Source organism: Pseudophryne corroboree, chromosome 12 (genome assembly GCF_028390025.1).
Source record: "Pseudophryne corroboree isolate aPseCor3 chromosome 12, aPseCor3.hap2, whole genome shotgun sequence".
Taxonomy (NCBI): Eukaryota; Metazoa; Chordata; class Amphibia; order Anura; family Myobatrachidae; genus Pseudophryne; species Pseudophryne corroboree.
Window position 1 is genome coordinate 16,159,438 of NC_086455.1, and position 26,686 is coordinate 16,186,123.

Genomic DNA, 26,686 nt, shown 5'->3' on the forward strand with positions numbered 1-26,686 from the left:
CCGCACATATAAACATGGCTCAATAAAGTGATACACAAACACAACCTATACAAAAAAAAACAGATCAACATAAATTATCTCCGTACAAGGCTGATTTGTTTTCTCTTGAAAAAATTTATAAAAAAGAAAAAAAAAATAGAATAAAATAGTGGTAGCAGTTGATTAATTTAGCAAATGACCAACCAAAATCACTGAAGTGTCAACGGCCATCATCGAGACTCCATTTTGCTGGGCAATTACAACGCAATTTGACAGGATCCAACTATTTGCTCTCGTAGCCTTTTATGTGACTCTATACATTGGGCTAATCCTTATTCTTCTCCTAAGGCAACATTCATTTTCTCATGCCTCCGAACAAGGCCTGAGACTCCCTCGGGTTCCTGTAACGTATGTTGGGTGGATGTCTGTGTTCTGTGGCATTGTGGCGAAGGAAAGGTCTGCGTCCTAGTGGTGGAGATGGCTAATTAAGACAATAGCGGACATAGGACAATCAGGGGCCGACTGGTGAATAACAGTCTAGACAGCAGCTACGGTTCTCCGTCGGAATTTTAACTTGCCCTGCTTCCCTTTCCCCTAAATCGATCGCACACCCTCTGTCGGCCCCTAACATCTCATTCCCTGGCTTTTCTTTTTATTCAGATTTTATTTGTGTCTGACCTTAAACAATTCATCTTTTCATAGACTTGTCGAGTCTGACAGGCCGGTTTTATTATTGAAAGTCTAGTGGCCGGGCCATAATGAAACCTTCCAACTAACCATGACGACGTCATGATCAAGGAATTTCTTGTTTTCTTAAGCACTCGATCACGTTATCAACACTTTTTAACTTGTTTACTGTGGAGAAATTAGGGTTTACAAGAACAACACTTGGACTCTGGAGTAGCCTTCTTTGGTAGTAATTGCCGACTTACTGTAGACGCAAAAATGTGTCTGTGTACTGTAGTTAATTTTTTTTTTTTTTCCTCAGTGCTCCTTTTCATGAGATCTCGGCTACAGAAGGTTATATGACTATGTATGCAGAATCGATGTTTAATTTGATTATTTGCTGATTTCGTTTTATGGAAACTGGCGGAGATTGAGGAGATCACTTCACGACATTCCGGAAAAAGGGTAAAACTTAGAACTTCAGCAGTTGTACAGTTGTATCTGTGAAATAACAATATATATATACACATATTATTTATTTTATTTTATTTTTCAACAATGCAATCAAAATTTTTATTAAGCTATTCAGTTAAAAATACACACACAAAAAGTGCACATTTGTTTTTTTGTGTGCCATTAGCGGTACGGGGCTAAAAATATATCCAAACGGACTATATCAATAGAATTTGATACTTAACAATGCACTAAAATATACTAACTTACTGTATTTATAAATATATACAGTTATTTTGTGAGGTAAAAATGCAAAATAAATGTGTAATAAAAATGACATTAATTCAGCATAACAGCGAACCAGAAAAAGTAAAATAAAATTTAATAAAACATTTTATATATTAGAAGAGAACAGTGAAAGCAACATACCACCGTTATTTTACCAGGGGCATCTATATTCTGTATTTTAAACGTATCGTGATCTAATTTCCTCAGTATACACTACAATCTCCTCATCTTGAGTTTATAGGACTATATAATAAAAACATATTGCTATAACACACGGAAACGGACGGTCCACCTGCTTTCAGACATGCGCCCAGGTGGCCTAATTACCTTGTTCCCAGGAGGAGCTAACTAAAGAATATACTGCACTAGAATTCATTGGATTTTAAATTGTCTCTTGAAACTTTTACTAAAAAGATGACACGACTATTTTTGGATTTTTTTTTCTGTGCCTTTCATCCATTCTGTTATATCATCTGACAGCGTTGTGTACTTTGTTGCCTTGGTATTCCAGTCATAGCTGCACTCTGCGGTATCCAAGCCGGATTGTGTCGTATCCCAGCACCAATGTAAAAACAATTCTACTGATTGTATAAATGCATGGCTACGAAGCACCCTAGGAAGAAACAGCAATATGTTTAGCAGCAGCTACAGGAAAGCATGCATAAGCCAGTACTGTAAAATAAAGCAATCTGCAGGTGGAAATATCATTTCGTTCCCCTTTTAAACTTTTACGAAAAACCTTTAAAAAACTGTTAAAGGGCGTAATGCCACCCCGACATAGGTGATTGACAGCTCCGAGAGGAAACTATAGCAGCTGACGTTGTTTCTTTTCTTATGTCACCTGCAATTTCACACTTGTCTCGAATGAGAGGATTTTTTTTTTTTAGGCCTGGCAATGTACAAAGTGGAAGTTTGAGGGTTAGTGGTCTCTTGATCGTTGAGCCCCTAACAATCACTTGCCACCCCCCAGTCAAAAAGCTGTTGGCTTGTCCCTCACTGAAATAAATTCACTTAGGTTGCAGAACACAGGACGCAGAAGTGAAAAGCTGGTGATTAAGCCACTGCACTACACAATTAACATGAGTAGGAAATTGTGGCAGAGTTTCCATGACAATAAACCAAAATTATATAAAAGAATCAGTAATTATGGGTAAGTAAACATTAAGGGCTTGATTCACAGAGGACTTAGGAAATAAATACATCGGGACGATTTCAATGCTAATTTCCACGGCTTCCTCGTGAGAAACAAAAGTTATTTTTTTCCACTCATATAGCTCCCGGCCGGCTTTAGTTAAAATCTTTCTGTCGTTCTAAAGAGAAACAACCTTTTAATGGCGCTCTCTGAGGTAAAATAGTATTTTCTCTTCCTCCAAAAAATTTTTTGTGTGTGTAAAATGGCTTGTAAGTTGAGGTATTTTGACATTTGGTTCGAACGGTCGGCAGTAATTTGAGGTTGAATTTGCACAATGACACAATGTTTCCAATTCCCCATTGTGTTCTGCCACTCCTGAAATGGATAAACAATTCCGGCATCAATTCAAATTGGACCTTTTTCATTTGTCGTGGGCCTATTGGCGCATAGTCATGTGGTAATCTGATGTATTTCTTGTTTGTTATATTTCTTTATTTGCAAAGTATATGCAATGGCTATAATAGCAAGCTTAAAAAAACGACCCACAATCCCCTGCTTCCGTGCCTGCTAAAGACTCCTGTGCTGCAAAGCATTACCAACAGACTCTAGGCCCTCATTCCGAGTTGATTGCTCGTTATTTTTCATCGCATCGCAGTGAAATTTCGCTTAGTGCGCATGCGCAATAGTCGCACTGCGACTGCGCCAAGTAACTTTGCTATGAAGATAGTTTTTTTACTCACGGCTTTTTCTTCGCTCCGGCGATCGTAGTGTGATTGACAGGAAATGGGTGTTACTGGGCGGAAACACGGCGTTTTAGGGGCGTGTGGATGAAAACGCTACCGTTTCCGGAAAAAACGCAGGAGTGGCCGGAGAAACGGGGGAGTGTCTGAGCGAACGCTGGGTGTGTTTCTGACGTCAATCCAGGAACGACAAGCACTGAACTGATCGCACAGGCAGAGTAAGTGTGGAGCTACTCTAAAACTGCTAAGTAGTTTGTGATCGCAATAATGCGAATACATCGGTCGCAATTTTAGGATGCTAAGATACACTCCCAGTAGGCGTAGACTTAGCGTGTGTAACTCTGCTAAATTCGCCTTGCGACCGATCAACTCGGAATGAGGGCCCTAGTACTGAAAATAATGTGCAAAATTCTCTGTGCGGCCCAGATTTATCAAGCCTTGGAGAATGATAAATTGCACAGTGATAATTTACCAACCAATCAGCTCCTAACTGCCATGTTACAGGCTGAGTTTGAAAAATAACAGGAGCTGATTGGCTGGTACTTTATCACCGTGAAATTTATCAGTCTCCAAGGCTTGATAAATCTGGGCCTGTTTCACTTCGGCCTAATATTTTATGAACCCAGCTTTTGAATAACTGTTGAGTAAGATGATGATGATGATGATGAGGTAAAAACCGAGTTTAAATTGGGGTTGGCGTAGGGCTTAAACTCAAGCAATTTCTCATGCAGCGTTCCGAGAGGAACATGCTTGACCAATCCAATGAGTGAATAGCACGGCATAGGGATCCACTGATTTCTAGCTATGCCACCATATATCTGCGGCCCGTGTGGTCAACCGTGAAATCCATTTCTGCCAGAAGGAAAAAGCTTAAAATAATGTCAGCAGGGGTGGGAAAGCCGTTAGACTTTCACTTTTCAGTATTTATCATTTGATAAGTATAACCGTTACCTATACAGTATTATCATGTGCTTCATTTTATGCGTCCTGTGATATCAGTCTCCTCCCCCCCACCCCCCGATTTGTACTCTTCAAACGTAAGAAATTATCATGGCGTTGCATAAAAAATAAAAAAATAAAATAATAATTAAAAATCCCAAATGGAACGGCTTATTCAATTCATTAACCCTTTCATGGCAGGATTCTCTGGGGATAAAGAGATTCCGCCGAGTGTGAAACTGTAATCCAAGGACGTCCCATTGTGGGTGTCCCCCCCCCCCCCCCCCCTTCCTTTCTTCAAACCCAAAGACGCTTTTTCTGGAAAGTGCTGATTAGGGCCAGAACACATAGTGCATAAGGTTTACATAAAACAGCCAGATAAATACATGGGAATTCCAGCGCACAGCCCAGATAATGGAATATATTATTGTGGGTGATATATCTACAGAACAACAAAGTCCCGAAGGGTGGAAAAACAAAAAATTGCTCTGGTTGCTCTCTTCACAGGGGGAATCCCAATCCGAGCTGTGAGGTTACCATAGTAATTTTAATATGTCCCCTCGCCCTTTCATTTGCGTCCTATATTCATAATTAAAAGTGTCTCACGGTTAGAATCTTGGGATCAATCCAACAATTTCTCTTAACCCCTTCTGTTCTGGGTCAACAGTCTGGGGTGCTGCCATGTGCCATGGCTGGCCTATTTAAAATATATCGCTCTGGAGTCCATTATGATTTATGCAAATTAGGCTTTCATTTACGTTAAGGGTCTTGTGACATCACCTATACCATGGACGACAAAAGACGTGTGTGTGGGAAAATACCAGTTTGCCTCACGATCCGTTCTCAGCAGCTTTACGACTGTGGTAAATAATTAATCTATGCAATTTCACTTTCCATATTATCTGAGGAAAGATTTATATTATTTCTGAACAACCAGGTGGTTATAGCACATCACAGATAAATCACCATATATCTAGGCGAACTGCCTAATATCCGTGTATGCGTGCGACCGCCAAATGTATTGGTCGGTTGGATATGCCAAATTGTCCGCCATGTCCGTTCAACGGGATATTTTTCAAGTTGGCCGCATCGGGCAGTGTATGCGCTGCAGCAGCTGACTGGCTGACATTTCCCCTGTACCTTCATAGCGGAGGAGCGGGAAAATCTCACAGATATCGTGTAGCCATACACTGGGTCGGTATATACTAAGCGTCGCATCCGCGCTGCATTAAAACCTGACCCTTACCGAGTACATGCTAATTGCATATGTAATAACAAATGTGATTAGTATCGCAAAGGGCAGTTCTCCCAATAAGAGCCATCCTTAGCGGTGTGTGTGGATTTCCAGGTTTTGGACGTGGGGGGTGCTGGGATGGATCTGATTGGATCCCTCTTGGGGGGAGTTGCAAAAAGAAGGCCATAGTCTACTATTGGGAAAGGCCACCCAAAGATGGTGTCAAAGTCAGAAAAATGTCTCAATGCACGTTGCCATATTTGCACCGCACACTGGTCCGTGCTGCGCATGCGTACGCTCTCCCGTGGAAGCGCATACCCGCAATAGCGTGCACTCGCACGCGCAGTATGCGCATTTACGGTAGAGTTTATGTGATCGTAGCGTGCGACTCATTAGTTACAAATGTTCACAATTAATGTAGTTTATAGATCATGATCCCTTTGATAGTTTCTGTAAGTTTGGTTAAAGTATAATGTCCCAGAGCTGAGGAATCCCTCTTTGCATCGTACGAAGGGTTTAACAGGAATCATACTGCAGTGTTTGGTACCCATCGGAAGAGTATTTAATTAGCAATATTCCGGTGTTGGTTTGGAGCGTATTAATCGCTCGTGCGAATAGTTATGGACATAAGAAGTTTATGTCCATTTCTATGATTTGCACATACTCAGGTATGCGGCGGGAAACCCAGTTTCCCACCCACCTGAGCTGTTGGAAATCGTCACAGCCCACCTGTATGAATCACCCTATGACCTTTTGTTATGATGCAGGGCCGAATTCCTTCGGCCAATGGACAATGGGATTGTAGGACCAGGAGATTGCATTGTGTGTGGAGCATAAATAGGCAGGCCGACCACATCCAGCTCTCACTCTCTCATCAACGGTTATCTGCTGATAATCGGGAGCTGGATATCGAGGCGCTGGCGATCATACCCTTTGTGCGTAAGTTCTCTCCATAATCATTGTCTTTCTGCGAGCCAATCTCTCTCTCTCTCTCTCTCTCTCTATCTCTCTCTCTCCTCTTTTTCTCTTAAATACCTTATAGTATTATAGTATTGTATCGTATTGCATTTAGGTCAGTGTAGTATTGTCTTTTTGTATTTATTGTTTAGTTCTGTGGTTAGGAAGTCTCTGTTATATTGTAGTGTATCATATGTACTGTTATCCCCTTTTACAAGTATATTAGACATAATACAGTTAATAGGCCTTGGAAACCTAAACCAGTATCTGTGTATTTACTATAGTGTTAAGTGTTCACTTGAGCGTCGGTGACGCTCAAACAGCTTTGTAGATAGTCAGGTTACACAAGGTTGCATTTACACCCTGTACTCACATTAAGGTATTCTGTGTGTTTCATCGGTATAAGGTTTAACATAAAGGTATAGTGTTGTGAGCGTCTGCATCGCTGGTGACCTCCTCGTGGTCTCGAGCGTATGCTACGCTACAGCGAATCATTCCCCTAGACATAACCAATAACGTGTCCTGTGATCACTGGGCCGTGAGCGAACGTGACGCTTGAGCGTCTCGCCTACGGCTGAGCGATCGTTACGCAAATAGCGTATCATTACGGTATTTCTTAAGTAAGCAGCGTACAGTGTTCTTAGCTTCATAAGGGTTGTTTATACGACAAAGGAATTTAGCATTGTCAATTGCGGGCTCGTCCGGTCCTTTTCACATCTGCACTAGGTAGATCAGCAGACATTATCCCCCAGCAAAAGGGTGGGAGGTTATCTCGCAGTTGCTGACGGGATAAGCGTCTGCTTCGCTTAGACAAAGAGTGCTGAAGGAACCCGGTAACCGGAAGTAAGAACAAAACGCTTGTGTCTTTTTAAAACTGTTTATTTTTCTTTTGTCTTGCGTACGCATACATACCTGCATTTCTTTTCACTTGTGTATTTCATTTTCGTATATCACTATTCCTGTTTGCCAATTTTTTTATAGTTGATAGAAAGTGCTAAAAAGAGATTTGCTGTTATTTAAAAGTAGAGGTAATAGTTAAAGTATAGAACAAACACACGGTTTGTCTGAGATACAAGGCAGTCAGTGTGGATTGCGGTAGATGATCAGGGATCATCTACATTGATAAATAAATATATTGTGTTACGGTGGATCCTTTGCATTGCGTACACGTGTCGCTAACAAAGACTAGCGTACGCAATCCAAAAGGCAGACGCACGCAGCGTTCATTACGCAACGTAGCGTCTGGTTACGCCCACGTAGCCCAAGTCACGAAAAGCGATAATTAAGCGCAAAGCGATAATTAGCGCAAAAGCGATAAGTAACGCACAGCGGTAGATAACGCGAAGCGGTAAATAACGCAAATCTGTTTTTAGAAAATCTGAAATTTAGTTTAACAGATCCTGCTCCTAATTGGTAACACTCTTGGCCTGAAGACAATTTCTGCGCAGAAATAGATATAGAAACAAAAGTGTACATGTGTTGAGTGAGTGTGTTTTGTATACAAAAGTTTATATAACTTTAAGGTGGAACCAAAAGGAAAGTCGGGTACTCGTTAAGGAACATACGTGTAAGTGACATATACGGTGGCCAGGGAGGCATCCCTGGTTAAATAATATTTGAGCATTAGAGTATAGCGGACCATAAGGTAACAAGACCAGGAGGTCATAAGGAACAAGACCAGGAGGTCATAAGGTAACAAGACCAGGAGGTCATAAGGAACAAGACCAGGAGGTCGTAAGGTAAAAGGTCCGCTATAAAAGTCCAGTGGCACAACGCCTGGGGTGTTGGTGCAGAACCCATATAGGCCATAAGCTCTTGCTGAAGGAATCGCGGCCGGAAACATCGATTCCATTGGTCTTTCAGTACATGACAAGTAGTGCTCGTGTACTGAACGATTGGACCACACGTAATTGTGTGCAGTAGTTAGTAATCTGACCTAAATACCATTAGAGTAAAGTGGTCACAAACGCTATTTGTACATTCTGACGTGATTTGTGTAATTTTTTATTTTTGGAAGGGAAGTTCGCTGGTCACTCAGGAACTATCTAACAACCCCAACTTTACTGGAAAGAGTAAGTGTCCTGCGGGTAACCCTCATATGTTCCAGTAAACTGAAGGTTCCATAGGGGCCCTGTATCGAGTACGCTGGCATCATAACGGTGTTTACAGGTCGTATTGGTCGAGGTGGGCGAGTGAGTGGGGTACTCGGTAAACCGCCACCGCCGGCCTACTGTGGAGTAATTTGGTTGTCTGTAAAGGCTTGCTGAAAACCTTGATACAGAAAATCCAAGGAGGACTAAGCAACACCTACAGACTATGGGGGCCAGTTGCTCAGGTAGGGGGCGATCAACCCAGGTTCAGGTTGATTCGGAGGACCGACCAGTTGGGTCGGCAAGATACATTATGTGTGAAAAATACGGTAGTCACACAGAGGTTTTATGTGATGAATGGCAAAGAATGACTGTACAAGACAGGGACAAGTTCCCAAGAATAGGTAGCTTCAGTCCAGAGGTGTTACAAAATTTAAGGAGGAGGATATGTCTCGTAAAATCAGCAAAGAGACGAATTCAGCATCATGATTATTTACAGTTATGGCACCAGGAAGGTGAGATACAGAGAGGTTTGGCTCTGGCGGCGGGATCTGGGGCAGTCAGGAAGTTGATTGCCACAGCTCCTCCCCCACCATACATTGCAGGAGAGAAGTTGATTGCGGAGAGAAACGCACTGGGTTGTAAAACACAAACTCTTAGTAACACTGTAAATGTTAATGATGTTAACCAAATAACTCATGCAAGTATTAACCCGTGCAAGATGTACCCTGTTTTGAACCTTCCTCAGGAGTGTGATCAAGAAGACGATTCAGCAACAATTTCAGCTCTCTCTCTTGCAGCCACCATAGCAGAGACCACAGTAGGCACAGCGACACCCACGAGATTAGTGAAAGCCCCTAGCGGAGGGATAGGTGAGGTCGTGTCAACGGGTAAGTACGGCACCATGCACTACACTGAAACAATTGTACCACAACAAGCTGTAGAATCTACACAGGAAGAGGCTGTTAGAATTGCTCCTGTAAGGGTAATAGCAGTTCCCAATGGAAAAACAGATGTGTCTGGAGCCACTCCCATAAGGAACATTGCCATGTACACTCCCTTTTCCAGAATGGAATTAAGAACAATAGTGTCCGAATTTCCTGACCCCAGGAAGGATTTAGTTGCTAGCCAAAAATATATCAGGGATTTAGGTAACACGGTAGAACCCAACAACAAGGATTGGCAGATACTGCTAAGAGCTTGTTTACCTTCCAATGTCGATGCAACTCAGTTTTTAGCTGATTGTGCATTGGATAAAGATGTACCGCTTACAGACGTGTACAACAAGGATAATGTAAAAAGGATAAATTTACAGCTAAAGGAGTATTTCCCTGCCGTTGTTAAATGGAATAAAATATTTTCCATTAAGCAAAAGGAGTCCGAAACGGCAATAGAATATTTTCACCGGGCACTATTAGAAATGGCAAAGTACACTGGTATAGAAGACATAAAGACCAACCCAAACCATCGAGAAGTAGCAGTATCTGTACTGATGGATGGTTTGAAAGAAACATTAAAAGCTAGGGTACAGACCACGCAGCCATGTTGGCGAGGTCTGTCAGTGTCCACCTTGAGAGAGGCTGCTATTGATCACGACAGAAATATCACTAGGCACAGGGAGTCGCAAAGTGATAAGTTGATGTCCGTAAGTATACAGGCGCTGACCACAAGGCAGCCTGCGTATGTACCACCGAATCCTGTGGGTAAGGCAAGTGTAATAACATGTTTTTCTTGTAACAAACCAGGACATTTTGCACGAGACTGTAGAGTAAGAAATGTACAAAGATCTTTTCAACCCCCTAGACAACAACACCACACACGACATTGGGAGCAGGGTCCACAGAGGCGGAGTTTTGAGCCACATACAGGGGAAACAAAAAGATATCCCCCAAACAGAGATTGGCATGCCTCTGGTAGTTCCCAGCTAACTCCCTCACAAGTAGTTGCTGCCAGCGGGATTCAGGGAGGTCAACATACCCAATAGGGGTGTGGCCATACCTGTAATCTGCAACCAGTTAAATTGATTGCCAGTCTTGGAAGCGAACCAGAGATTGCAATCAATGTAGCCGGTAAAACTTTAAACTTTCTTGTAGACACAGGGGCGGCCAAGTCAGTGATAAATTCGACAGTGGGCATGAGAACCACTGGTAGGACAATTCCAGCCATGGGAGTAACAGGAGTAGTCCAGCACTACCCTGTTAGCAAACCAGCCGAGATTACAATAGGGCCTTTGCATACCAAGCATTCCTTTTTGCTGGCTGCATCGGCACCGACCAATCTCCTGGGAAGAGACTTACTATGTAAAATGGGTTGCGTCATTTATTGTACTCCTGAAGGTGTATTCTTGGACATCCCTGAGAATCACGCTCAGGAAGTACGAGACATGTTAGACTCCCCATCAAAATTAATGTCACATTCCATTATGACAAATAGGAATCCATCCCAAATAGAAGAGATGACATCTCAGATACCAGAGTCGCTTTGGACAAAAGATGGACAGGACACTGGATTAATGGCAAATGTAGCTCCAGTAGTAGTACAAGTAAAAGATGGTAGGATAGCTCCAAAAATCCCACAGTATCCTCTGAAGCCAGAGGTGGAGTTAGGAGTTTTCCCGGTAATAGAGCGCTTGCTACAACAGGGCATTCTAGTAAGAACGTCCAGCACAGCAAATAGTCCCATCTTCCCTGTTAAAAAGAGCGGGGGGAGGGGTTACAGGCTAGTGCAGGATCTAAGGGGGATTAACAAAATAGTTGAGAGTCAGTTCCCCGTAGTGCCTAATCCAGCTGTCATCCTAATGCAAATTCCTCCCACTGCCAAATTTTTCACTGTTATTGACCTCTGCTCCGCTTTCTTTTCGGTACCTCTGCACCCTGACAGCCAATATTTGTTTGCATTCACATACAGAGGAGTCCAATACACGTGGACTCGGTTACCCCAAGGTTTCATAGATAGTCCAAGTATATTTTCTCAGGCTTTGCATGATTGTTTACAGTCTTTCCAACCGGAAAGTGGATCAGTGTTGATACAGTACGTGGATGATCTACTGCTGTGTTCTGATTCATTGGAGGCATCCCTGAAGGATACGAAACAGCTCCTGTTTCATCTTTCAGACACAGGTCACAAGGTCTCCAAAGACAAATTGCAATTATGCCAAGCTAAGGTAAAATACTTGGGACACTGTCTAACACAAGGACTGAGACACCTGACCGCTGATAGAATCCAAGCCATTAGAGACATGACACTGCCACAAACCCAGCAACAGATCAGGACGTTTTTAGGAATGTGTGGGTATTGCCGTAATTGGATCCCAGGGTTTTCCATATTGGCGCTACCTTTGCAGGAAATGGTCTCTTCAAACAAACCTGATCGGATTTCGCATACAGACGAATCTGAAACAGCATTTGAGAGACTCAAACAGTGCCTAACGCAGGCACCAGCACTAGGTATGCCAGACTATGGGAAACCCTTTGAACTATACGGAACAGAAAGTGCTGGGTGCGCAGCAGGTGTACTAACACAAAAACACGGTGATGCCAGCAGGCCAATTGCATACTACAGCGCTCAGCTAGACACGGTAGCGCGATCCCTCCCCACATGCTTGCGTAGCGTTGCGGCGATAGCATTGCTAGTGACGAAAAGCGAAGATGTCGTGCTAGGCCACAACCTCACAATCCATACACCACATGCGGTATCGGCCTTATTGAATTCTGCCCAAACCAGACATGTCTCATCAGCAAGGTTTACGAGATGGGAATTGGCATTAATGGCCCCAGTAAACATCACCATAAGGAGATGCAGCGCATTAAACCCTGCAACATTTCTCCCAGGTGTGCCTGGACAGGCACAAAGGGTGGGAGGTGAGAGTGATGGGGAAGGAGGATTTAATGCAAAGGAAGATACACATGATTGTATGGAATATTTGACCCAAAATTTTACCGCAAGGCCTGACATCAGTGACAATCCACTAGAAGATGCAGAACTCACGTTCTACACGGACGGTAGTTGTCACAGACAGTCAGACTCGGGAGACTTGTGTACTGGATACGCAGTCGTAGATGACCAAGACACCATAGAAGCGGAACCGCTAGGCCCACCTCACTCAGCCCAGGTTGCTGAACTGGTCGCCCTAACCAGAGCATGTGAATTGGCTAAGGGTAAGTCTGCCAATATCTACACCGATTCTAGATACGCGTTCGGGGTAGTCCATGATTTCGGAGCGCTATGGCGTCTCAGAAATTTCATGACGGCAGCTGGTACACCGATAGCGCATGCAGCTCACATAAAAAGGCTTCTAACAGCGATACAGGAACCCGACAGAGTGGCTGTTATCAAATGTAAAGCACATACATATAGTCAAGACCCAGTATCCCTTGGTAACAGCCGAGCAGACGAAGCTGCAAAGCTTGCAGCTGCTACCCCCATACGGACAGACACCACACAACTGATGGTATTTAATACCATCAACACACAAAAGTTGTGTGAAATGCAGAATTTGTGTTCCACTCAGGAGAGAGCAGTCTGGAAGGCAAAGGGATATGGCCAGGAGTCCTCAGGGCTCTGGACGGATGGACATGGTAAACCAGTGGCCCCCAGGGCATACCTTCCGTGTCTGGCTGAAGCAGCTCACGGGCTGACTCATCTAGGCAAGGAGGGGATGTGCAAATTGGTAAGAGCATACTGGTGCGCCCCAGGATTCTCCTCTCATGCTAGTAAAAGAGCAATGTCATGCCTTACCTGTCTGAGAAAGAATATTGGAAAAGCAATACCAACAGAACCATCCCATATCCCACCTGCCGGCGGCCCTTTCCAAGTAATACAAATTGACTTCATTCAACTACCCCCATGTAGAAATTTGAAATATGTACTTGTTTGTATAGATGTTTTCTCGAATTGGGTCGAGGCTTTTCCAGCAGCTACAAATACCGCTATGTTTACAGCTAAGAAAATTGTGCAGGAATTTGTATGTAGATATGGTATCCCTAGAATCATTGAAAGTGATAGGGGTACCCATTTTACAGGTGATGTCTTTCAAGGAATGTGTAAGTTGATGGGAATTGATAGCAAGCTGCACACTCCGTACCGTCCACAGGCGAGTGCGAAGGTCGAAAGAGTGAACAGCACTATTAAAAATAAATTGAGTAAAGTAATGGCAGAGACAGGATTGACGTGGCCAGAAGCTTTACCCATTGTTTTGTATAGCATCAGAACCACTCCCAGGTCCCCTCTTAATCTGTCTCCTTTTGAAATTCTGTTTGGTCGACAACCGCATGTCATGATTAACCCTCAGGATGATTTGAAATGTAACAATGAAGTAACTGTAAAGTACTTGATTAACATGAGTAAACAGTTGAGGAATCAAAATGATAATCTGAAGTTGGTGATTCCTGATTTACCAGATAGTAATTGTCATGACATTGAACCTGGGGATTATGTAATGATACGAAATTTTCTACGCTCAGGTTGTCTTATTGATAGATGGGAAGGACCATACCAAGTCTTATTGACTAGCACCACAGCATTGAAGGTTGCTGAGAGAGAGACTTGGGTCCATTCATCCCACTGCAAGAAGGTTGCTGATCCAAAGAAGTCCCGTGATAAGGAACAGACGGTAGAGGTTGTATCACTAGAGTGTCTGTTCCAGGAGGACTGAGGCGGCACCTGAGCCTTGAAGACCGAAAGCAGCTGTCGACTCCCCTCTCCCTTTTATTGTTTTCTCCACTTCCCATCCCCTCTCCTTTAAAATTTCTTTTTCCCCCTTCTCATTCTTCTCTATTTCCTCCTCAAAGATGGACTTGCCCCAAGAGACTGTGGTCCGGATTTTGATGTTAACCATGATGTTGACCAGAGCAGTCTGTTCCGGCGAGAGTACCATAGAGGTCGAGAGAGGTTCTGGAATGGGTTCCGATTATGATGATGGAGGCGTAGTTTTCCAAGATCAACCAAGCCAACAAGCAAAGGCGAGTATCAGAAAACGATCCGATAGAAGAAATTGTGATGGATTGTTAGCTGAGGAAAATTGTATCTGTAGGCTATGTGATAATCTGGTTGAAGATGGATGCATAAAGAAATGCCAATCTAGTTTTAATATCCATATAGACCGGCATCCATTGAGTGACTATCACTCCTTAGTGGGTAACGTGTTAAACCAAACAGATTGTTGGGTATGCTCTCAAGTACCTCAGGGTCACAGTAAATCAGGGCTAGTACCATTTCCTTTAACGTTAGGGGAGGTACTTGAGCTAAGTGGTGGGAGACCGGTGGACCGGAGGTTTAACATCTCCAGCCCTCCTAGTTTGAAGCTCCACCAATACCATGTGGATAGGTCCCTCATATGTTTTAACATCTCCAATCCCAGAAAACCGGGAAATTGGGAAGTGTCATGGAGCAACCTTACCATGACCTTTTCACACAGAGCAGATAGAATGCCTACAGATACAGAACTCGTACGCCACATAGCCAGTAGAGGAAAATCATTCCGGTATCGATATACCTTAGGAAATAGGATTACTAAAGTTGGAGAGGTATCACCAGGATACTGTGCACATATCGTACAAACTGATACGTGCATTAGACAGATGGAAGAATTAGGGTCAGGAGATTTCACCTGGAAGGTTTGTAACATGGTCATGTCCTTCTCCGTCCCTTATGTTCTCCCCGATGATGCATATTTCATATGCGGGAGAAAGGCGTACAAGTGGCTTGCCCCAAACTCTGAAGGATTGTGTTATATTGGAAAAGTATTGCCTGAAGTGATGACTGTTACACATGACAAAATGAAGGACATACACCGTGGTGCCCAAACTCCTTATACTCACACTCACTACGAGCACCTTGTTAAAAGACAACTGTCAGAAAGGTTAGAGCATCCGGCCTCTGATCTTATCCATGAATCCACCGGGATTCAGGTTCTGGTAGCGTTAGATTTCACTCGCACCGCTCGAGGTGTGATGAATTATAGATACATTTCCGCACTCGCCAATTTGTTAGATAATATCACTGAAATGTATGATGACACGTTTAGATACACTGGAAGAGAACTTCAAGCTTATAAAACAGAACTAGTTCAGCATAGGATGGTTCTTAATTATCTTACAGCAGTAACAGGCGGATATTGTGTTACATTGGCAACACAGTACGGCATAAAGTGTTGCACGTATATCACAAATAGCACCGAGGATCCGGTAGAGGTCATAGACCAAAAGATGGACGATATTCTGCAATTAAAGTGGGAATTTCGTCGAAAACACAATCTCACCCTTGCTGCTGTAGGTAATGAGCTGACTGGTTGGGTGTCATGGTTGAACCCGCGAAATTGGTTCTCCGGTTTAGGAGACTGGGCTCAAGGAGTCATAATGGATGTTGGAAAGTTTCTCCTATGTATTTTGGGTGTCGTTATATCGTTTGGATTGATATTTAGATGCGGGCAGGCTTTGATGAGGTGCAAGCAAAGTACGAAAGTGATGAGCTTAAGGAGTGAGGAAACTGTAATTAACCTGGATTTGATTTATGACCCAATGCTAGAAACCATGACGTAATGATGTAATGAGTATACGGTCCGTCTTTCACCCATTTCTATGTTTTCCTCCGAGGTACAAAGACCCACGTAGACGAAGGATTTGATGAGCCAAGGGGCCGACAACGGAAAGATGGAAAGAAGAAGAGCAGACGACCTGATAAACAAGATTTTGATGGACAATGCCATGGGTACCCCAGTTTCCCTAGGAACTTTAAAATCACGCTAGCCCAACATTTTTTGTAAATCCATGGACGTTGTATGCTTTACTCACGATTTATGAGCAAAAAGCACAAAGAAGAAGACTCCAATCAACCGACACCAAGCAAGACCCCAATCGACGAACGTACATTTCCCTGACATAGAATACCATTGCATTTTTCATAAGTGTTCTCTATCTTCATCTCTACAACCCTCAGGTAATGACACACATAGACGATAGGGAATACAGGCACAGATAGCAGCAACCACATACCCCCCCCCAATTCATGTATCATCAACTAAAATGTGCATCCCCATTGTGTTACAACCACAGCCGAAATGAGCTCGGTAGAGTTTGACAGCCCATCCACAGACCTGTACCACAGGATAAGAAGGAATTCAAATGTATACTTCGCAATACCTCGAAGCTTGATTTACCGCACGTACGGCACGATGATACATGACCCTCCAAACATGGACTCATACACACATGCTTCTACTTTCTCACTAGGTCATACCCTCTTCACACCTACTCCATTCTTCTTCCTTTCCCCACCATGGAAATCAATTAACCCCTGACTTACATTTTTCTCCTTAAATATTTTGTGGCAGTTATTATTGACTGCCAAAGGGTGGACTGTCAAAGTCAGAAAAATGTCTCAATGCACGTTGCCATATTTGCACCGCACACTGGTCCGTGCTGCGCATGCGTACGCTCTCCCGTGGAAGCGCATACCCGCAATAGCGTGCACTCGCACGCGCAGTATGCGCATTTACGGTAGAGTTTATGTGATCGTAGCGTGCGACTCATTAGTTACAAATGTTCACAATTAATGTAGTTTATAGATCATGATCCCTTTGATAGTTTCTGTAAGTTTGGTTAAAGTATAATGTCCCAGAGCTGAGGAATCCCTCTTTGCATCGTACGAAGGGTTTAACAGGAATCATACTGCAGTGTTTGGTACCCATCGGAAGAGTATTTAATTAGCAATATTCCGGTGTTGGTTTGGAGCGTATTAATCGCTCGTGCGAATAGTTATGGACATAAGAAGTTTATGTCCATTTCTATGATTTGCACATACTCAGGTATGCGGCGGGAAACCCAGTTTCCCACCCACCTGAGCTGTTGGAAATCGTCACAGCCCACCTGTATGAATCACCCTATGACCTTTTGTTATGATGCAGGGCCGAATTCCTTCGGCCAATGGACAATGGGATTGTAGGACCAGGAGATTGCATTGTGCGTGGAGCATAAATAGGCAGGCCGACCACATCCAGCTCTCACTCTCTCATCAACGGTTATCTGCTGATAATCGGGAGCTGGATATCGAGGCGCTGGCGATCATACCCTTTGTGCGTAAGTTCTCTCCATAATCATTGTCTTTCTGCGAGCCAATCTCTCTCTCTCTCTCTCTCTATCTCTCTCTCTCCTCTTTTTCTCTTAAATACCTTATAGTATTATAGTATTGTATCGTATTGCATTTAGGTCAGTGTAGTATTGTCTTTTTGTATTTATTGTTTAGTTCTGTGGTTAGGAAGTCTCTGTTATATTGTAGTGTATCATATGTACTGTTATCCCCTTTTACAAGTATATTAGACATAATACAGTTAATAGGCCTTGGAAACCTAAACCAGTATCTGTGTATTTACTATAGTGTTAAGTGTTCACTTGAGCGTCGGTGACGCTCAAACAGCTTTGTAGATAGTCAGGTTACACAAGGTTGCATTTACACCCTGTACTCACATTAAGGTATTCTGTGTGTTTCATCGGTATAAGGTTTAACATAAAGGTATAGTGTTGTGAGCGTCTGCATCGCTGGTGACCTCCTCGTGGTCTCGAGCGTATGCTACGCTACAGCGAATCATTCCCCTAGACATAACCAATAACGTGTCCTGTGATCACTGGGCCGTGAGCGAACGTGACGCTTGAGCGTCTCGCCTACGGCTGAGCGATCGTTACGCAAATAGCGTATCATTACGGTATTTCTTAAGTAAGCAGCGTACAGTGTTCTTAGCTTCATAAGGGTTGTTTATACGACAAAGGAATTTAGCATTGTCAATGGAGTTAGCCACCAGCTCCAATCTCCGGAATACATTGAATTCTTAAGCGGGTTAGGGTTAGGCTGCAGTTAGGGTTAGATTAGTTTTAGGGTAGGCTGTGGTTAGGCTGCAGCTAGGGTAAGATTAGTGTTAGGGTATGCTGGAGTTAGGGTTAGGCTGCAGCTAGGGTAAGATTAGTGTTAGGGTATGCTGGAGTTAGGGTTAGGCAGCAGCTATGGTTAGATTAGTGTTAGAGTAAACTAGGGTTAGGGTTAGGCTGCAGTTAGGGTTAGGATTAGATTAGTATTAGGGTAGACTGGGGTTAGGGTTAAGCTGTAGCTAGACTTAGATTAGCGTTAGGGTAGGCCTGGGTTAGGGTTAGGCTGCAGCTAAGGTTACATTAGTGTTAGGGTAGGCTGGGGTTAGACTGCAGCTAGGGTTAGATTAGTATTGGGGTAGGCTGGGGTTAGGTTGCAGCTACGGTTAGATTAGGGTTAGGGTAAACTAGGGTGTTAGGCTGCGGTTAGGGTAGCCTGGGGATAGAGTTAGGCTGCAGCTAGGGTTAGATTAATGTTGGGGTAGGCTGGTGTTAGGGTTACACTAGGTTAGGGTTAGGCTGCAGCTATGATTAGGTTAGTGTTAGGGTAGGCTGTGGTTAGGGTTAGGCTGCAGCTAGGGTTAGGTTAGTGTTAGGGTAGGCTGGGGTTAGGGTTACACTAGGTTAGGGTTAGCCTGCAGCTATGATTAGGTTAGTGTTAGGATAGGCTGTGGTTAGGGTTAGGCTGCAGCTAGGGTTCGGTTAGTGTTAGGGTAGGCTGGGGTTAGGGTTACACTAGGTTAGGGTTAGCCTGCAGCTATGATTAGGTTAGTGTTAGGATAGGCTGTGGTTAGGGTTATGCTGCAGCTAGGGTTAGGTTAGTGTAAGGATAGGCTGGGGTTAGGGTTAGGCTGCAGCTAGGGTTAGATTAGCGTTAGGGTTGGCTGGGGTTAGACTGCAGCTAGGGTTAGATTAGTGTTAGGTAGGCTGGGGTTAGGCTGCAGCTAGGGTTAGATTAGTATTGGGGTAGGCTGGGGTTAGGCTGCAGCTACGGTTAGATTAGGGTTAGGGTAAACTAGGGTGTTAGGCTGCGGTTAGGGTAGCCTGGGGATAGAGTTAGGCTGCAGCTAGGGTTAGATTAATGTTGGGGTAGGCTGGTGTTAGGGTTACACTAGGTTAGGGTTAGGCTGCAGCTATGATTAGGTTAGTGTTAGGGTAGGCTGTGGTTAGGGTTAGGCTGCAGCTAGGGTTAGGTTAGTGTTAGGGTAGGCTGGGGTTAGGGTTACACTAGGTTAGGGTTAGCCTGCAGCTATGATTAGGTTAGTGTTAGGATAGGCTGTGGTTAGGGTTAGGCTGCAGCTAGGGTTCGGTTAGTGTTAGGGTAGGCTGGGGTTAGGGTTACACTAGGTTAGGGTTAGCCTGCAGCTATGATTAGGTTAGTGTTAGGATAGGCTGTGGTTAGGGTTATGCTGCAGCTAGGGTTAGGTTAGTGTAAGGATAGGCTGGGGTTAGGGTTAGGCTGCAGCTAGGGTTAGATTAGCGTTAGGGTTGGCTGGGGTTAGGGTTAGGCTGCAGCTAGGGTTAGATTACAGTTATAGTAAACTGTGGTTAGTGTTACATTCAAAGTGAATTACAGAATGTTGAGAGTGCGATTTTACAGTGTCGACATTCGGCCATGTCGGCATTTTGATGTTTTTTTATACCACATGCTACACAATTGCATGTGGTACTAAGCGTCGTTGGTTTTTATCCAAAAAATGTAAACCAGCAGTAATACTGAATGCAAAACGCACCTGTTTTAGTATTTAATAATTCTCGTTTTACAGTACATCTCATACTTGCCTACCTGACCCTCTCCATGAGGGAGAAAATGCTCTGTTCCTGGACTTTCCTGGTAATGAATGATTGCCATCACCTGTGGTGAGCTAGTTAATTGATAAGAAAGGTGTTTCACCACAGGTGATGGCAATCATACATTACCAGGAAAGTCCAGGAACAGAGCATTTTCTTCCTCATGGAGAGGGTCAGGTAGGCAAGTATGGTACATCTAGGGGTCAATCACAGAGAACTGGTGACTACCAAAAGTTGTCTTAGTAAATCTGGCCCCATATCTTGTATTCCCGTAGAGCAACTATATAATGCATTTTGTCTGCTCTGTATACTACGTAGATTTAGTTAGCAGTGTATAATCTGTTCGTATATAATTATGTGCACAGTACCACTTCTATTACTCTATATACTAGAATTTCAGTGTATTTTCTTATCCTGTATTCATGGACAACTGCACAGTACCACTTCTATTTCTCTATATGTTAGGAGTAATTATCAGTGTATCTTCTTATACTGTATTCATGGACAACTGCACAGTATCACTTCTATTGCTGTGGTGCACTGTATACTAAGAGTAATTATCAATGTATTTTCTTATTCCATATTTATGGGCAACTGCACAGTACCACTTATATTGGTCTGTATACTAGGATTAATTATCAGTGTATTTTTAATCTGTATTCATGGCTAACTGCACAGTACCACTTCTATTGCTCTGTATACTAGTAGTAATTATCAGTGTATTTATTTTAGTCCTAATTTATGGACAGTTGCACAGTACCACTTCGATTGCTATGTATACTATATGTAATTATCAGTATATATTTTATATGCAATTCCCACTTATATTTCTCTAAATACTAGGATTAATTATCAATGTGCTTTCATTTTCTATTTGTATGGACAATTGAACAGTACTACTGCTATTACTCTATAAACTAGGATTAATTATCAATTAATTTCTTAGTCCTTATTTATGGACAATTGCACATTTCTATTGCTCTGTATACTAGGAGTAATTATCAGTGTTTTTTTTTTAGTCTTTATTTGTGGAAATTGGCACAGTACCACTTCTATTGCTCTAGAAAGAAACTAGGATGAATGCTCAGTGTATTTTTTAGTCCTTATTTATGGACAATTGTGCAGTACCACTTCTATTGATCTATAAACTAGGATTAATTAGTGTCTTTTTAGTCCTTATTTATTGATAACTACACAGTACTACTTCTATTGCTATGTATACTACATGTAATTATCAATATATATTCAGTATGCATGTATATTCAACTGCACAGTATCACTTCTATTGCTCTCTATATTAGGAGTAATTATCAGTCTATTTTCTTATTCCTTATTTATGGACAACGGCATAGTACCACTTCTACTGCTTTATATACTAGAAATAATTAGCAGTGTATTTTCATATTCCATATTTATGGACAACTGCACAGTACCACTTCTATTGCCCTATATACTAGGAGTAATTATCAGTGTATTTTCTTATTATTTATTTATTATGGACAACCGCATAGTACCACTGCTCTTGATACATTTTTTAATTGCACAGCATATGTACAACCTTCGAGAAGTAGTAGTGTGGACACAGAGAATAAGCACATACTGTATACTGAGAATTGTGTCTAGTATACAGAGAAATAGAAAGGTGTGGTATACAGTTGTTGCCTACCCTTACACAAGAGATAATGGTGGTCATTCCGAGTTGATCGTTAGCTGCATTCGTTCGCTGTGCAGCGATGAGGCACAAAAACGGCACTTCTGCGCATGCGTAAGCGGGGCAATGCGCACGCGTGACGTACTATTACAACGAACGATGTAGTTTCGCACAGGGTCTAGCAATGCTTTTCAGTCGCACTGGATGCTGCAGAGTGATTGACAGGAAGTGGATGTTTCTGGGTGTCAACTGTCCGTTTTCAGGGAGTGTTCGAAAAAACGCAGGCGTGCCAGGAAAAACGCAGGCGTGGCTGGGCGAACGCAGGGCGTGTTTGTGACGTCAAAACAGGAACTGAACAGTCTGAAGTGATCGCAAGCGCTGAGTAGGTTTTGAGCTACTCTGAAACTGCACGAAAAAAAACTTTGTAGCCGCACAGCGATCCTTTCGTTCGCATTTCTGCTAAGCTAAAATACACTCCCAGTGGGCGGTGGCATAGCGTTTACACGGCTGCTAAAAACTGCTAGCGAGCTAACAACTCGGAATGATCACCAATGGTGGTACTTTAGAGTTGATCGCAGCAGCAAATTTGTTAGCAGTTGGGCAAAACCATGGAGGTCATTCCGAGTTGTTCGCTCGGTAAAAATCTTCGCATCGCAGCGATTTTCCGCTTAATGCGCATGCGCAATGTCCGCTCTGCGACTGCGCCAAGTAAATTTGCTATGCAGATAGGATTTTTACTCACGGCTTTTTCATCGTTCTGGCGATCGTAATGTGATTGACAGGAAATGGGTGTTACTGGGCGGAAACAGGCCGTTTTATGGGCGTGTGGGGAAAAACGCTACCGTTTCCGGGAAAAAACGCAGGAGTGGCCGGAGAAACGGAGGAGTGTCTGGGCGAACGCTGGGTGTGTTTGTGACATCAAACCAGGAACGACAAGCAGTGAAATGATCGCAGATGCCGAGTAAGTCTGGAGCTACTCAGAAACTGCTACGAGGTGTGTAATCGCAATATTGCGAAAACATCGTTCGCAATTTTAAGATGCTAAGATTCACTCCCAGTAGGCGGCGGCTTAGCATGAGCAAATCTGCTAAAATCCGCTTGCGAGCGAACAACTCGGAATGAGGGCCCATGTGCAGTGCAGTGGGGCAGGTGTAACGTGCAGAGAGAGTTAGATTTGGGTGGGGTGTGTTCAAACTGAAATCTAAATTGCAGTGTAAAAATAAAGCAGCCAGTATTTACCCTGCACAGAAACAATATAACCCACCCAAATCTAACTTTCTCTGTACGTTACATTTGCTCCCCCTGTACTGCACATGGTTTTGCCCAACCGCTAACAAATTTGTTGCTACGATGACGATCAGGTCTGAATTACCCCCTATGAGAGTTACACTGCAACCAGTGGTAATGTGCAGTTACTAAATAAATACTTATACTGAAAATAATATTCAGCAAATATTGCAAGTTGACGTAATATTTGCAGTTGTTCATACGTACAGGAACAGAACACAGAGCCGGCCCTAACCAATATGATGCCCTAGGTAAGATTTTGGCTGATGCCCCCTTGCACAGACACTAGTTCCACCTCTGACCCTGTACCCCTTTCCCAGCACCATCACCCCTCACCCATAGCAGTCCTCATTTTTGTGCTCCTACCCCCCTTTTATTTTACATAGGAACAGTGCGCACATTCGGTGCGCAGCCCAAAACTGGGCGTGTTCTTGCTGGGAAGGGGCATGGCCACACAATAATACCCCCAGTTGAAATTACGCCACACAGTACTGCAACTTTATTCACATTATATCATGCAATAGTGTCTTAATCATCACACAGTAGTACTGTGTTACTCCTCACAGTAGTGCCCCTTATTCACATTACACCACACCATATTGCTCTTTATTCACATTAGACCACACATTAGTGCCCTTTCTATACGGTTCACCACCAACTACTGCAGTACCTTATACACATAATGCCGCACATTAGTAATGCATTTCATATGCAGATAGAGCCGCAGTCACACACAGAATATAGGCATGCCGCATATCATTTTAATCGGCAGAAGCTGATTGTGCCCCTAGGCATTTGCCTGGTTTGCCTATGCCTAGGGCCGGCTCTTACAGAACAGATACTGAGAATTACAAGCGGCATTAATACGTAAATAGTACTGTGCAGTTTGACGGATTAGAAAGTATACTTTAAAACAGGGATGGGGAACCTTTTTTCTACCAAGGGCCATTTGGATATTTATAAAATCCTTTGGGGGCCATACAAAAATTATCAACTTAAAAATGAGCCTGCCCCCAGTAGATATGCCCCAAGTCAGTAGTTATGCCCCCAATCAGTAGTTATGCCCCCAGTAGATATACCCCCAGTCAGTTGTTATGCCCCAGTAGATATGCCCCCAGTCACTTGTTATACCCCATTAGATATGCCCCCAGTCAGTAGTTATGCCCCATTAGATATGCCCCCAGTCAGTAGTTATGCCCCATTAGATATGCCCTCTAGTAGCGCCGCTTACACGCACACATTAAAAGAAAAAAAAACCACAATACTCACCACCCCCACTCCTGCTTCCAGACCGTTGCCCTCCGCTTGGCCGCCCGCTCCTCAGAACTATGGGAGAGACGTCATGACATCTGTCCCATAGCACTGCACAGCCGCACACGCACACTGCCAGAACTAGAAGCAGGAGCTCAGGAGTGAGCTCCTGCCTCCGGCTTCTGCTGAGGGGAAGAAGCCAGGCGCCCGCTAGTAACAAAATCTCAATGGGAGCCCAGCATCTCCACGTTTAGGAGCGCCTGGCCGGGCCGGATCAAGTGGCTCTGAGGGCCTTATACGGCCCGCGGGCCTGAGGTTCCCCACCCCTGCTTTAAAACATACTTTCAGGTGGAATATAAGAGGGGCTTCTACAGGTACGGATGGACCTCTGAGTCACATGCTGCCATAGCACTTACTGTAGCACAAACAGGACAAACTGCAGAAACATTCACCCTAAATGGAAATATAAAGTCTTTCTTTACAAGTGTCATCACTATTGCTTCAGGACCTGATGTGAATGGACAGCACAACGCTGCACCATTAGGTGGATTTACAGTCCTGGCTTTATACGGACTGGAGAATGATAATCCGGCCCCTATGCCTTGGTATAACTGTACTGTGTGTCGGAGGAAACATGCTGACATACATTGAGGCTCTTTTTTTTCCTAAATATCAGTCAGCATAAAACTAGTATACGAATAACTACAAGCAGCGCTGAGAGGTGACACTTAAAGACAACTGCATCTCTGGCTAGCGTGCTCCTTGGTGTTCTCCTTTGGAGATGAAGGCCGCGGCAGAGCCTTCAGCGTGGAGACTGGCCGGTCTTTCCATCTTTCCTGTAAATTGTGCTGACTTCTGTTGTTATGGAAACGTCTAGGTGGATCTGAAAGATTCTCCAGCAATGAACTAAATAAAGGAAAAATCACACAACGCTGATGGCCCTAATCTTCTGCAGAGGCGTTAGTAAGCCCCCAACAAGTCTCCAGCCCTTAACCAGCACCATGCCGCAGGGGAAAGGCAATGAATTGACACTTTTGACCACATTATGATTCATTTACAAACTGCAGGGAATGCGGACGTGCCCTGCTCTTATGTTTGGTCAAGCTCCTATTAGTCTACACATCAAACTACCCTCAGTCACAAAATCTGCACAAGGCCTTGTGCGTGTACCTGAAATTGCGCAAGGGCGGGAAGATGGAACAGTTATGGCTACCACCCCAGCGTTTTATTGCTTCTCCCACAATACCGCTTGGGTGGTTTAGCTTAATTTATGTCTTAAATTAATGGTGACAGTGTAGGGACATCAGGCCTGCACTTACTACTGTCTGGATTTTGTGTTTTTACTTCATTGGATGACTTGGACATGAAAGCGCTTTTCCAAAACATTTAACTTGAATTGTAGAACATGCATTTCCATATAAAGCAAATTTCATGATATAAGCACTATAATTAAGTACATCGCTGCTACTTCTGACCAGTACTAATTGCACAGGGCTATCTGATGACCAGTGTGCTAAGCAGAGCCCTCTCTGATGGACGGTGTAGTGAGCAGAGGTCACTCTGGTGGACGGTGTAGTGAGAGGAGTTCACTCTGGTGGACGGTGTAGTGAGCAGAGGTCACTCTGATGGACGGTGTAGTGAGCAGAGTTCACTCTGGTGGACGGTGTAGTGAGCAGAGGTCACTCTGGTGGACGGTGTAGGGAGCAGAGTTCACTCTGGTGGATGGTGTAGGGAGCAGAGGTCACTCTGGTGGATGGTGTAGGGAGCAGAGGTCACTCTGGTGGATGGTGTAGGGAGCAGAGGTCACTCTGGTGGATGGTGTAGGGAGCAGAGGTCACTCTGGTGGACGGTGTAGGGAGCAGAGGTCACTCTGGTGGACGGTGTAGGGAGCAGAGCCACCCCTCCCCCGATGACCAGTGTACTAAGCAGAGCCTCCCTGATGACCAGTGTACTAAGCAGAACCCCTCCCTGATGATCAGTGTACTAAGCAGAACCCCTCCCTGATGATCAGTGTACTAAGCAGAACCCCTCCCTGATGATCAGTGTACTAAGCAGAACCCCTCCCTGATGACTAGTGTATGAAGCGGCGGACGCTTCATGTTTTGGTTCTGGTTCCATGCTCATGTGTTGGATCTGGATTGGTTTTGCCAAAACCACCCTTTCGTGTTTTGGATCTGGATGATTTTTGGAAAAAAAAAACACAAAAACAGCTAAAATCACAGAATTTGGGGGTAATTTTGATCCTACGGTATTATTAACCTCAATAACATTAATTTCCAGTCTATTCTGAACACCTCATTATATGGTTTATAGGCCAAAAGGTTGCACCGAGGTGGCTGGATGACTAAGCTAAACGACACAAGTGTGCGGCACA

The 26,686-nt window shown here is 43.7% G+C and overlaps 1 long non-coding RNA gene across 1 annotated transcript in view; it reads left to right on the forward strand.

Annotated features, from left to right (window-relative positions):
- Positions 1-236: 236 nt before the first annotated feature.
- LOC134981145 (uncharacterized) overlaps positions 237-26,686 on the forward strand; it is a 42,187-nt gene continuing 15,737 nt past the window's right edge. The window contains exon 1 of the long non-coding RNA XR_010190518.1: positions 237-1,110. This is a non-coding gene — a long non-coding RNA (uncharacterized LOC134981145). The remainder of the gene's footprint in view (positions 1,111-26,686) is intronic.